This window comes from Protopterus annectens, chromosome 4.part1 (genome assembly GCF_019279795.1).
Source record: "Protopterus annectens isolate FY-2018-M chromosome 4.part1, PAN1.0, whole genome shotgun sequence".
NCBI classification, from domain to species: domain Eukaryota; kingdom Metazoa; phylum Chordata; order Ceratodontiformes; family Protopteridae; genus Protopterus; species Protopterus annectens.
The window spans coordinates 223,801,557-223,816,016 of NC_056734.1; positions in this window are offsets into that span (position 1 = coordinate 223,801,557).

Below are 14,460 nucleotides of genomic sequence, written 5' to 3' on the forward strand. Positions count from 1 at the left end.
TCTTTGGTCTATATGCCTTTAAAGTATTAATTGATTATATAATTTGATTGGATGAATAGATTTTTTGAAAGTATTTAAGTACCTATAAGAATGTATGTTTTTAAAGATCTGAAGAAGCTTATTCGCAAAAGTGCTTATCTGTTGAATAAATTTCGTATATTTTTTATATATTCCTGTTTCACTCCGTTTTCTCTAGTGTGTCGATTATTTCAAATAAATAAGTAAATTATGATAAGTGCACCTTATAGCTAGCACCTGCTGCAGACTGAAGAGTCCAATGCAATATACATCAGATTACAAACTGCTTGCAGCATGCAGATAAGCAATCATTGTGTATTTTAATGCTTCTACATAGCATGAATGGTTTCTTTTTTCACAGATAGCATACTAAATTGGTCATAGGTGTTAGTGTGCCTGTGAGAAAGTGGTATGAAAGATCAGCTGAGGCAAGACTAGCCACTTGGCAGTGTGAACCTTAGCACTAGATGACTGTCACTGTTGAAGTTTATCACTAGATGACTGTCACTGTTGAAGTTACACTCCATCCAACCCCATGTGCAACAATAGGAAAAGGGATTGTGGATGGATGGACACACCAAAATTATTTAAGTGCTACTTGCTTTTAAATGTTATCCAGTACATTTCTCTACTGGCTTTAATTTGTGGCTTCATGTATACTCCTGTTTAGCTGCCTGTTTCTGTTCTGTGATATAACACTTTTTTTCTTCGGATTTCATACATGTCAGTTTGTTATTGGGTTGACACATTTTCAGATTTCAAAAGTGGGAAATTAGAGAATTTGAAATTTTGAAGGATTAACAATATCCTCAAATAATGCAAAATGAAATTATCATAATTTTATTATCAAGGTAAAGTCTGAGTATTATTGCATTTTAGTTGTCTATTTTTTAATCAAATTATGTTTCAGTCATACTATTTCATTTTCTGTTTCATAAAAAGAAAAATTAGGAAACATTTTTTTCCTGATATACCAGTGCATTTCTTATTTTTCTTGTTAAATTTTCCCACATCTCGAAGCTGCCGAGATCAGGTCTGCTGTACAGGAGAGGAACAGATATTCAATGTATTTAGGCACTGTTGCAGTCATTGAAGTGAAAGGATAATATTAGCTCTCATTTGGGATTTGAACCTAAGACCTTTGCTTTCTTACATAAATTGTATTATTTTAATTTTATATGAGTGTAGCAGTTAGTTTTATTTTTATAAAAGAAAATTGCATTTTAGTTTTATATAAGTTCAAATGTCACTAGAAATAAAACAATATTGTTCTGGTTATATTTTGTGTTTAATTTGTCTGTTCTTCAATTTATTTTGTCTGTTCTTCAGTTTGCATTTGGATGTTGGTATCCCACAATTCCACTGGAGTGGGTGGGGTTACATAATTATGTATGTGAATTTTATGTTAATCAGTGTCTGTATTTTTGGACAGTTGTACCTACTTTTCACGGGCCTTTGTCCAGATGTTTGATGTTTCCAGGTTACGAGGTACGCACAGATGACATGCATATGCTGTGTCCACACAGCTGACTGAAGGACTACAGAATGTGGGCAATCATTGACTCCAACTGTGACATTACTATAATACAGACAGTAGCAACACATAACAAACACTGCTACTGCAGGCATTATAGCACCAGCATTGACAAGACACACAGGGGATTTGTTAATCCACGAAACAAGCACACCACTCAAGTATAATGTGGAGATCACACCCTATAATCAGACTAATAGGTATGTGACCCATGTGCTGGGGTAGATGGTAAGTGGTACATCCACCAGCATATGGTCACAGTGCTGACTACTCCCTTGACTATAACACAAGTACTGCTAAGTGAAGGACATTCACATCAGAGGCTATAATACCTTCATGGTTACCAGCCTTCAACACACCAATAACTGTTCAATGCACCCTTCTTTAAGTACCTCCCAACACATCTTCCAGTGATGTATAACTGAAGTGTACCACCTTTGTCAATGTGCGCTGTCACACAGCTTATTGACCATACCTAGATATTCCTTCTGTGGAATATACATGACTGTCTAATGGTGCAGAACACCAATCAAGTGTATACACCAGATGCATGTATGATACCTGTTTTGCTTATGCACACACTACATACATAGGTGTTTGACAACATTAATGGCATGTATATCATTCATGACAGTGTGGATTGTGGTATATATATATATATATCTATATATATATATATATATATATATATATATATATATATTATATATTTATATATATATATATATATAAATATATATGTATATATATATATATATATATATATATATATATATATATACCATGCTCACAAGGCAACTCGCCTGTATTGCCCATACTGTCACATACAGATATAGCAGTGTTACAGTGCCAAGGCAGTGTGTGTGACTGCCCTCATAGAGTGTGGCTGTATCATAATAGTTACTCAAGTATGTGTATGTAGACTCATCTCTTATCATTGTAAATCACATATGCTATGTCACAGGTATGAGATTACTGGTGGTATTATTCTGATATCATCCATTATTGTGGATGGTTCTTGTAATGTTTTCCATGAGCCTTTACCTGTGCCCACCTTGCTGGAGACCTCTGCTGAGAGTGCACTCATAGTCAGGCATATCAGCTTGCCCAACTTCGCAATATGCACCCTACCCCAACTGTATGTCAAATCCCTGATAAATGTCCTCTGTATTATTCATGTAACAATGCTTATCTCATACAGATATCCTCCCCATTGTTATGTCCCTTGTGTGACAGTCACATAAAACGCATTTTCACTATACAGCTCCTTCTGTACCATATTGATATGTGATTGGTGTTGCTGCTACAACCATCTTCCATTGACATGCCCTCCTGTGCTGCACATTAAGTAGTTTTACCTGTCCTCTTTCCCTGTGTTCATTCCTACAAGTCATTTGTGTGTCCATATGCAATACACACACTTCCCCTGAGTGTTTGTTTAAAATATCAGTCCATATCCTGTTACAGATCATTTACAAAGATTCAGCACACAATGCCAGGAATGGGATATCACAATACTCTGCATTGTAGGCACACTGTCCTGTACTGTGTTTGGAACATATACTTCATATTCATACCTCTCAACTGTCCAGATATTCCTTGGATGTCCAGATGTTTTCTTTGTGTCTATTTGCATATCACTGGGATGATTTCAGGGCTAATGTGAGTCAGTATTACATACATTTGAGTACATACATCTCAGCTGTCATGATTTGTGCAGAATGTCCACTTTTTATATCATATTGCTGATCTTTTCCTCATAACATATTGTTTTTTTGGCAAAACATTATCATGTCATAGCAGATTGAATTCAGAAACTGATGATAGACATCTGAGTTTCAAATTTCATGCTTTTCAGCTAGGTGATGATACTGTATAGCAATTCCTTCAACTTTCTAAGTTTGGAAGACCAATATTAAAAATCTGTCCCTAGTTTGGGCTTTTGTCCCCCATTATTTATGGCTTTGTCCAGATTTCTTGCTCTAAGAGGATGACAGAGTTTCATTCTAACACATTTCTATGTGACATCTTTGTCACATATGTCCCTATTTCTGGTTATTTGCTCCCTCACTAATGTTGGCCTGTGGGCAGATGTGTTGCATTAACACATTGACAGCTATCTGTGAAGTCCTGGTGATCACTGTTGCATTCTGTGCAAATTCACAGTCCATCGCTGTTCTGTTTTATGCAGAATTCATATCTGTGTTTGCTTACATGGTTTCCTGGCCATCAACACTGTTGCCAGGCATGAAACCTGGCTTAGATGGGCCGCGAGTAATTAATATGCATTGAGCACTGTCACTCGCCTTGCAGCACTATGCAAATGTGTAAATTCTATGTAGGCATTTTGAGGAGCCTACATGGAGTTTATTGAATACCAGGGATAGCTTATCTTACAAGATGTCAGGAATGTTTATTATTGTATGTAGGGAAGATGAGTTGTACATAATAAGGAATGGATTTTGGAATGTTTATGATATTAAGCATGAGAAAAGTATAAATGCTTTAGCTATACATGTTAAGTGGTATGGAGTAACCATATTTTTATGTTTTTAGTTTTACAAACTGTAAGGCAAAATATTACAGGAGGTGATTTGAGTAATGCCACTGAAAAAAATGAGCTAAATTGGATTTTAAAGTTACAAGTAAAAGTGCATCCATGGTTAATTTAAACTGTTTCTTTAAATCTTGTTTTAAAATCTAGAAAGTTTGTGCATTAATTGATGAGTTTCATTTGAGTGATGCTTTTGATGGAAAAATTGGTTGACTTTTATGTGTATATTTTAAACTGCTCTGTTTCCATTTTTTATGTTCAGAAGAAGTGCGTTACGTGTGAAAGTATTTACTGTTACACTAATAAGGTTTTTATGGTCATGGGCGGCATTTGAATTTTGTATTTTTAGTTTGTCATTGTTTTCTTTTGCTGTTCACCTTTACCTTGCTATATCTTGTGTTTGACTTTTCTGCAATGGTTGAAAGACTGAGATATGTGCACATATCTATCTATCTCACTGTCTTATTTGTATTGCAATGTAACAGCACAGTGTATCATAATCCTAGGCATTGCTAGGTCAAGGGCATTGGCAATTGGTAATGATGTGGTATTGCAGTACCAATATTTAGAAATGAATAATGGTACTGTATTTGCAATTACAGGTGAAGTGTTTTCATCTTCTATTATCACAGTAACAAGCCATTTATTCATTTCAGGCAGAAGACCTGTTTTTCTCCTTATCAACTAAGTGTTGGAACAGCACCAGATAAGTGAACTGCAGTGGGCGATCGAGATGCTAGCTAGAACTGTTGACCACAATAGTAATACTGCTATAGCAATACATCTGTGACATTTCTTCCCAGACATTGGCAGAAAATGGGCTTTGGCTGAAGCAGTCATCATGAAAGCCAAATATAAAAAACTAACTAAGTAACTAACTAAACTAACTCATCTATAACCTTACTTAATAATTAATACAGTCATTATGTTTTTCGCAGAGCTTTTTTTTCCTGGTCTCCCGATAGAAAGATCTTGACCAAGGTGGATTGTCTTTTAACAAAAATCTGACAATGCAATGAACAAAGTGGGAAAGTATTCTATGTTGCAAAATTTGCATGATATGGCAGCTAGCCTACACCACTAACCCCCCCCCCCCCCCCAAAAAAAAAACAGCCATACTGTTTCCTGGGTTTTTGGTGCAGCAGTTCATGTAGCACACAAACTGGTCTTTTCTAATGAATTATTTTAATTTTAGATGCAGGAAGAACCCAGCTCACCTGTGTTAACTTGTGAGGTCATAGAATGTTGATGATAATTAGAAGAAACAGGCAGCATGATCCTGAACAAATTAAGTCTCACCATCACCTCTGTGATAGCACTGGGTACACTAAATGTAAACACCAGGAGAATAGCAACATTGGACATGGAATTCCTTCTAGCAGCCAGGGGAACACATGAATTCTAAAATTATCTGCATATTTAATCAACCTCAGTGAATTTTGTTATGAACTTGAAGATGAAGTCATCAAGGCAACACTGAAGTATTTTCTAGTTCAGTCTGGATCTACAATCTTCAGTTCTGCAAAGAGTGCCAGTAAGGATGAAACAGCAAAATCACTGTGCACAGAGTGTGCCCAAGAACTGAGCTGACAGCATAGCTCTGGGACCAGAGCACACTCTGTGCAGGCCTAGTAGTTGAAAAGAGTCTGCACAGTTCTGGGAACTTAGTACAGTATTTGTAGTACTCGGAAGTGACAGTATTTGTAGTACTCGGAAGTGACCAAGGTCAGTGCATCACTGGGAAGTGAGAAAAAGTTTGTGCAGCCCTGTTAACTGAGTGCACTCTGTGCACCACATTGAAAGGATCAGAAATAGTGCAGCCCTTGAAACTAACCAGAGACTGCCCAGCTATAGGACCTGATCAGACATTGAACAGTCCTTGGAACTGACCAGAAACTGTGCATCTCTGGGAACTGATCAGAAATTGTGCAGCCCTGGGAACTGATCAGAGTCTGTGCAGGCTTGGCACAGAATTTCCTCAACACATAGGGCTCATATGTAAGTGCAGGAAAAACATAACTGACCACCAGCAGTCACACATCTGCATATCTATTTAGGGTCAGTGAGGGGACATAATTGCATACTGATAAGCTGAACTTTTGCTGACATCTGAGATTTAAAAAAAGTGTTGAACTCCCCTACAGTCTGTAGGTTATAGTCTCATCATAATTAGACAAAGTTAAATTTGTAAATTTGTATCATGATTATTCAAACGGTACTCATCCTGATAAAACATAAGAGAGCACAAGTCCCAGTATTAGCCCAAGTTTTATAAGTGATACTAATTACTTGCATATATTAGAATGAGATGTTTTTATTATGTTTGTGCATAACAAAGTGAAAAAAAAGTTACAGAAACACTATGTGCAGTCCAAACATTATTTGAAAACTTCACAAGGATTTAAGGATAATCTGTTCCTTCTGTGATAACTGCAATAATCCTTAATATATGTAATTTGGCAGATGGTCTTATGCTTCCAGCAATATGGTATTTAATTTTATGTAGAGATGAAATTAATTAACTATGGCATGACAGACTTTAACTATAGTTAGAGCACAGCTGGAATCTATTTAGAAATGCTTCAGGTTTTTATTTTGCTGAAGTCATCTGCTATATTAGGATCTTGTTTGGCTTTATGTCAACGTATTTCACTAAATACAATCTGCTGACACAGTTTGTATAGCTGACTAACACTATCAAATTAGGTTTATGGACAATATCAAAATTAAGATCTTCACTAAATTGTTTCTATATGTCTGTTAGTCAAACTATATTATGGGTAATGTTTTTCTTTATATATTACTGATACAATAATGTTCTGTAGTTATACAGTTCTGTTAGAGGAGAACATAGATAGAGATAGCAAACACAGATAGAGATAGCAAAAAAAAAAAAAAAAACAGTATAAACAAATTCATCTGCTCAGAAGTATGATCTTGGTACCAGTAAGACCCAGGGTCAGAGATGTATTAAGTATTCACACTAACACTAACATGGTAAAGCTTGAGGAATGTGATAAACTTCAAGAGGCAGATTCCAAAACCAAGTCTGCAAAGGACAAAATGCTATGCTAGCTATGCCAGTCATCACAGACTGTTTGTAAATCAAAAATACACCCTGCAACACTCAAACACAAATGGTGTAGAGCATACAAATTCAGTCACTAGTGTCACCCACATGATTCTGAAGGAAACTAACATTGTGGCATGAAAGAAAAAAAAAGTTACATAGAATAAGATCAAAAACAGGGAGATACAGATACCAGCTACAACAGATATCAGACTATGATTTTTGTATGAAGAAATCACATTAAAACTATATTAAAATCAGAACAAGCTGTAAAATAAATTGGGTCACCTTCAAAACCTTGAACATCAAGACACAAAGGAAAAAATGTTGAAAACTAAAGCCCCAAACCCACAAGGGTGAAAATTTAAGCTGTTTTTTTTTTTTTGCAGGGACAAGACCATGTATATCCTTAACATAGACCACTACATCCTCCTAATCTTATAAATACAAAGCTAGAGTCGCACAAATGTGAGAGGAGGATAAATCTACTAAAGCAAAGGAATTACTGCTAGTGCACACTTGGAAATTTTACTAGCAATAACCTCTATGGACAACAAAGATTACTGTTCTTTTCCTAGTTATTCTGTGCTTTGAGGACTTGATGACTGGGGAAATTTCAGCTCAGTTACCTGTAGATATTCATATTTATTGAGATACCACAAAGGAAAGGAACACAATATACATCGTTCATGCTACAGAAATAGTGCTCTAAAAAAGACATTATGGGAGACAATTAAAATATGCAGTCTACAGAAGTTGTGATAAGGTTAAAAAAAAGAGACCCTTGTGAGCTCATGAGGTCCAGACTTCATCCATTGAAGAAAGCAGAGGAGGAAATAATAATACTCCTAAAATAATGAAGCTACAAATAGCTAAACTGTCAAAAAGAAAATGGACTCAGGAACATGCGCAAATCAAGTAAATCAATAGAAAAATTCACAGTCCCAGAGAATGATTGGAATCGAGGCAGGTACAGGAAAAAACAACTGAGAAATGGCTTTGGCATTTCAGCTGAAAAAGACTGTAAATGCAGTAAAACATGAATTGAAATACTGTTTTGATAATTTAGACTCTACAGATGAGTATTTCTGGACAACAAAAGGAATTCAAAGAGAGGAAGGTAATACTCAAGCTTCAACATAAAAACAGGAAATGTGTTACAAAAAGCTGTAAATAAAGCTTAAAGTAATTCAGAAGGTTAAATGACTACTCAACTAACTTAAGTATGTGAGGAAAAGAGTAACCAGTTTCTTACTACTATAAAATATGTTTGGGAAATAGTATGTAAATGTTATCAGTATAATATAAAAACTCATACATTATTTTAATTAGCTATAAAATATACTGAATGCATTACAATGCTTTGCTTCTTAGTTCCTTAGTTTATTGTAGGGATTTAAATATCTTTAGTAAATAATAAAACTTCCAAAGGTGGAAATGTTCTGTCATAGGAATAATAATCCCATCAATCTCCTCCCCTTTCTCCGCCCACTCCACCCACATCCATGCCCTTTTTTTAGTATAAGTGATCGCATTAGGGGATGCGTGATATTTTCTTTACCTGGTCATGGATCCAATTGCATTGCATTGCATTGGTAATACTTTTTATTTAAAAGAAAAAAAAGAAGCAAATCCAAGTCGGAGTTTAACAAACTATGGCATGCTGTTGCTTTGCTGTACAAAATACTGGAGTTTGTACAGTGTTTTCTGGCTACTGGACAATCGTTCTGATTTCTGGATAGTCTGGAAGGGAACACATCATGCACTGAATGTAATTTCAATGAACACAAAAAAGAGTGAGTGCTGCTCACTGAAATTGCTTTTGCTGACAGTGGAGTTTACTTTTTTCTTTACTGTTGTGCAGCCTTGGAATTGGTACACTGTATTGATCTGTTCATCAAAGGTGGTTTCAGTAAATGGTTTTCATTTTTTTCCATTCAGCAAAATTACCTTCAATGAACTGACATGAATCCATCTGGAAAAAATATGAATAGGTGACAGCCTTACTTTTTGAACCATATAGGCTGATTCTGTCAAGAAGTGAGTAAATTAAATATAATTATTTTTTAGTGAATTTTTGTTACCATTGGAAAGTTCTTTGAAATATGTTCCACAGAAGGAAACTGTAAACAGTCTTCTGAGATTTTCTTTTTTGTTTTCTGGACTTAAGGTAATCTTTCCATAAGAAAAAATGGCACTGGACTCAACTGACCATGCCCAAAACACTGAGTAAGTGGTATAGTAGATATAAAAAGTTGTGCGGCCAAATTCAATAAAGCCTGCACAGCCATTTACACCATGTGTGCATTTCATTGCAACAAACACACGGTAGCAAGCTGTTTTCGATTCAGTAAGCAGAGTGCACTGCTGTGCAAGCAAGATAAACACTGTGGCATGCTAATTATAGCATAAGCAACTGAATTGTATGCTAATCAACTAATCCAAGATGGGGAGCTATTCAGCAAGCTATAAAGCAAACACACAGACTCAATACTGGTTTTCCCTGTGAATTCCAAAGGCTATTGGAATACAGCCACGGAAAGGAGTCTACACAGAAGCTATGTTAGGGGCTGCTGTTGCTTTAATTCATTTGTATGTGCAACAGGCTGAAGTCTATGCTGCTGCTGCTGCTAACAGACCAAGGTCAAGAAGGAGAAAAGTTTTCAGACCCTGTTTAACTTATCATAAAATACATGATGTGGAAATTGTACAGCACTACAGGGTGGATACAGACACACTACAGGAACTCTGCAATCTCTGTCTTCCTCAACTCAGACCCAGGAAAAAACAAAGAGAATCCATACCAGTGGAGACAAAGGTATATGTAGCAGTTAGACTATTAATTACAGGTACCTTCCAGAGATCAACAGGGGGCATGTTGGGGTTGTCACAGGCATCAGTATCCAGGATCCTCCATCAATTCCTAAATGCTATGCTCCAACATGCCAGTGATCACATATATTTTCCCCATACTCCTGAGGATATGGCCACAAATGAGTTATACCATGTAACACACTATACTGAAGTAATGGGTACCATAGATTGCACACATATGCAAATTAAGGCACCACCCAGGGAATAGGCTAGGCTCTACATATATAGAAAGGGCCACTATTAACTGCCAAGTCATGTGTAATGCCACAACTCACATTTCTGGCACATCTCCCAACTGTATCAGATGTTTGCTAGGGGGGATATCCCACAAGACTATTTACTGGGTGATGAAGGTTATGTACTGGAAGTGTGGCAGATGACACACACCAGAAATGCACACACATCCACTGAAGAACGACATAATGAGGCACACACTCAAACCAGAAATATCATAGAGATTCTGTTTGGGCTGTTGAAGTCATGGTTCTGGTGCCTAGATAAATCTGGGAGAGCCCTACAGTGCAATCCATGGACATGTACTGAAATATTCATAGCATGTGTCATGCTATACAACATCATCCTGAGAAAACAGCTTCAGCAGGATCAATAACGGGAAGGAGTACACATCCTGCAACCAATGTAAAGGTCACCACAGCCACACACAAGTGAGGAGTCAGAGGGGGAAGCAGCAGCTGCTGTGAGTGTAGGCAGACATAGGCATGCTTAATATGCCCTTGAACTGGCTATGAGACATGGCACACTCACTCATCATGTAAGGGCCAAAAACCTTTCTCCTATCCACATACATATCCAAACATTGATGCCAGGCAACTCTGAAAACCTTTACCTTCCCATGTATTGGCTGTGTACTGCTTACATCAGACAAAGTCTGCCCTCAACTAAAAAATGTCACAACTGCTGCATTTACAAGGTACATACTGAACCTGATGTGCATTGTGTAATAGCATGAATCAGTGACATATCCTTGTATTTCATTACCTGGTAGTGTAAGCAAGTAAAAGGTGGGAGATTAGTGCAGAAATGAACTTAACATGTGACAGCCGAGACTTATTTGACTGATATGTTTCCATTATTAAGTAGTAAGCCTCAGGCATCCAAGATTAACAAAGTCATACCTCTCAAAAGTACTGATGATCACTGCATGCCCTCAGTTTAGCACCATACATTTGTACTGGGAAATCATTAAAGAGAGAAGTTAGAAAGTAATGCTACACATCGCAGTTTCAGACTTTACAACCATCCCAAGATCATTAACAATAAAGTTTGGAAATGTTCACGCTGTCAACTGTCTGACTTCCTAAGGCTAATATAAGTCAAAGGTAAATTGATCAGTTGAACTTCACAAATGCAGAAATACTAAGCACTAAGTCAGCTATTAACCCTGAGCATCAGACACAAAGTTTATGTATCCCTGGATCCAAAAGATACAAAACAGGGATATGGCACAGTTATCATCACTTGCAAAGGATGTTGTGTGGGGGACAGGAAGCCTAGGCTGACACAAAAGATTGGTGAGTGTGCGTGAGTAAGAAAGAGAAGCAGGCTGACATTTGGATAAAGCAACAAATGGACAGTGAGACAAAAATGAGCTTTAAGCTGCACAGCTGAACCATGTAACTTGTGTATATTTCTATAGGGGTCCTCCAGGTGAACGTGGTGTGTGAGTATCTGCATGAACACAGCCAAGCTCTGTGATAGCTCTACATGCTGACATGTTGGACAAGTGTGAGCCATTCATGGTAGAGGTGGCAGTTCATCATTGTCATGCCCAACCAGAAGAACTGGCTCTGCCAGGAGTTGTACTGGCACATCCACACCCATGGTCAGATGCACTGCTGCTACCTGAACATGCCTGATGTCTGCTGGGTAAGCTTCCTTCACTAAGAAGCTCAGGACCATGACCGCATGACTTGCTATGTCTGGGTGTGGACAGCTCACCCACTGGTGGAGCAGTGGAAGTACTGCCACTATAGGAGTGTGATCAGGCATGGCCACGTTGGCTAACAACAGATGATGTGGCTAACCTATGCTCAAAAAGATGATGTTCCCCTCCCAACAGACATTCCATCACAGACACTGCTTGTTCCATCACAGACACTCCTCGGGCCAATGTGTCATTCATCCGATCCTCTGAATCGGCAATGGGGTGGATGATGTCACACATGTCAGCCTGTGTCACATCTACAACCCTAAACATTTCTCTGGGGCACCTATGGGAACATGCCTGTACCTCTGTGATGGCTCTAAACATATATAGAGTGGCATGGGAAGAGACAACTGGATCAGGTGGAGAAGGGACAGCAGGCCTGGTCCGAGCACTCCTAGCAACTCTCCTGCATGGCACCTCATCCACACTTTGGCTATGGCCAGAGTCAAGAGGCACTGAAGCTGCAGTAACCACACTTCCCTGATCAATTGCCTCACCCTTCATCACTCCAATATCTGAGGGCTCACTTTAATGAGCATAGGCTTACTGACTGTGTCCAATGGAATTTCAAGAGATGGCCGTATGTCAACCTCGGTGTCAGATTCAACCTCTACATCCCCTGACTGTGCCTCTGTTTGGCCATCATAAATCATTAGTGTCATGTCTGCCAATACACTGACATCAGTAGCAGATGTCCCGCACTTCCACTGTCAGGATCACCTGTTATAAAAAGCCACAAACACAGGAACAATTATTACCTAAACTATTATACTCCAATATATGCGAACAAAACAACAGTGTTGCACTGCCACTATTAGATAGTACAACAATACACATGACAGTCCTGACATCAAGATCAAACTAAAATATTTCTTTAAATTGCTCATCAGTACTGACATAAAACTGTTTGGCTTACCATCTGCAGATGAGTTTATCCTCTGCAAGTCAGATGGTCCTGGAATAGTTAAGCAAAAGGTAGGGGCATCATCACCACCACTAGTAGCAACATAGGTGGTAATACTTTAATCCCTTTATATGTCCATTATCTGTACTTTCAACAAAATCAGAATGTGTTGTTAACTGTAGCAATGTTCAATCCCCCCAAAAAGAAAATTCTTGTGACACAGAAGTAACCTATTGATTTCAATTGTTTTACTATACAACAGTATTCAACAACTGAGATACCAAAGCCCACCTGGCAGCTCTTCCTGAGACATGCTTGTTGTCCCTGAAACTGTTCCAGTGACATCAAGGACATGCTGTTCTGCACTTTCCTGGGAGCTCTCTGGATCCCTGACAGTGGACAGGAACTCTTCATTTGGTGTTATCGATGGCTCCATAGCAGGTCCTCTCTGTTACCTATCTGATCATGGCCCATTGCAGCTGCTCTGCAGATGTGATCATGTCAGTTAGCCTATGGTATACCTGCTTATATGTCCTGCCACGTCCACCCACGGCATTAACGTCATCCACAATCTGCTGCCAAATATGCATTCTGTGTGCTATATATCCCCATCCCTTTTCAAGCAGGAAGATAACATACTGCCTAAAAGCACCCATGATCACTTGCTTTTCAGCATCAGTGAAGGGTGATCTTCAAGGATTGACATGCCTGGGTGACATACTCCTAGGTGTCCTAAAAGACAAAAGAAGGTCAATACACATAAGTATCACATATCTACAAAATAATTGTTTCCAGATAAAACAGAAAAGGTAGCATCTCAGTATTACCCACTGGAGAAACATAAAACAGTCTAGAGATGTGAAATACAAACAACAGATTGGATACAACAAGAGGATTGTAACAATAGCAACATAGCCTTGTTTGTGCCATAATAGAAATGCAGCTTTGCTCCCCCATAATAGAACAGGCAAATGACACATTTTGCTAAGAAACCATCTTTGAAATGTTAAAAGTGCTATTGAAGAACTATCCCTGAAGCATTTGTACATATTTATCACAGAGCATTCCATTTGCATGTATTGGCAATCATGTATACTTTTGAAATGGCTTGATGAGCATGCCCATGGCATCAGTACACCTCTAACTAATGCATACAAATAAAAGTGCAAAAGCCTTTGCTTCAGATTTTTCTTAATTACATTCCAGCATATGCAGTATGTAGCTGACAAAATTCAAACATACCTTCTCAAGTTCAGTAATCCTCTGTGCAGATATATCCCAAAATTATAGCCTCTGTTCAATGTTCTCCACAGAAACAAGTCTCCTCACCATTAGTTTGCCTAGTTACATGGTTACCTTTTTATATGGTGTAGATTCAGGTCTGTTAGCATGATGAACATGCAAACAAGATGTGAACTGATTAGAAATGCTGAATCCCAAATACTGGGATCCATGTAGGAGATGTAAGCAGAGTGCATGTATTCCCCTCAGTGTTTGTTTCTAATAGATTGTAACTGTGAATGATTACTCATTGGGGGAAGGAAAACACAACAGCACT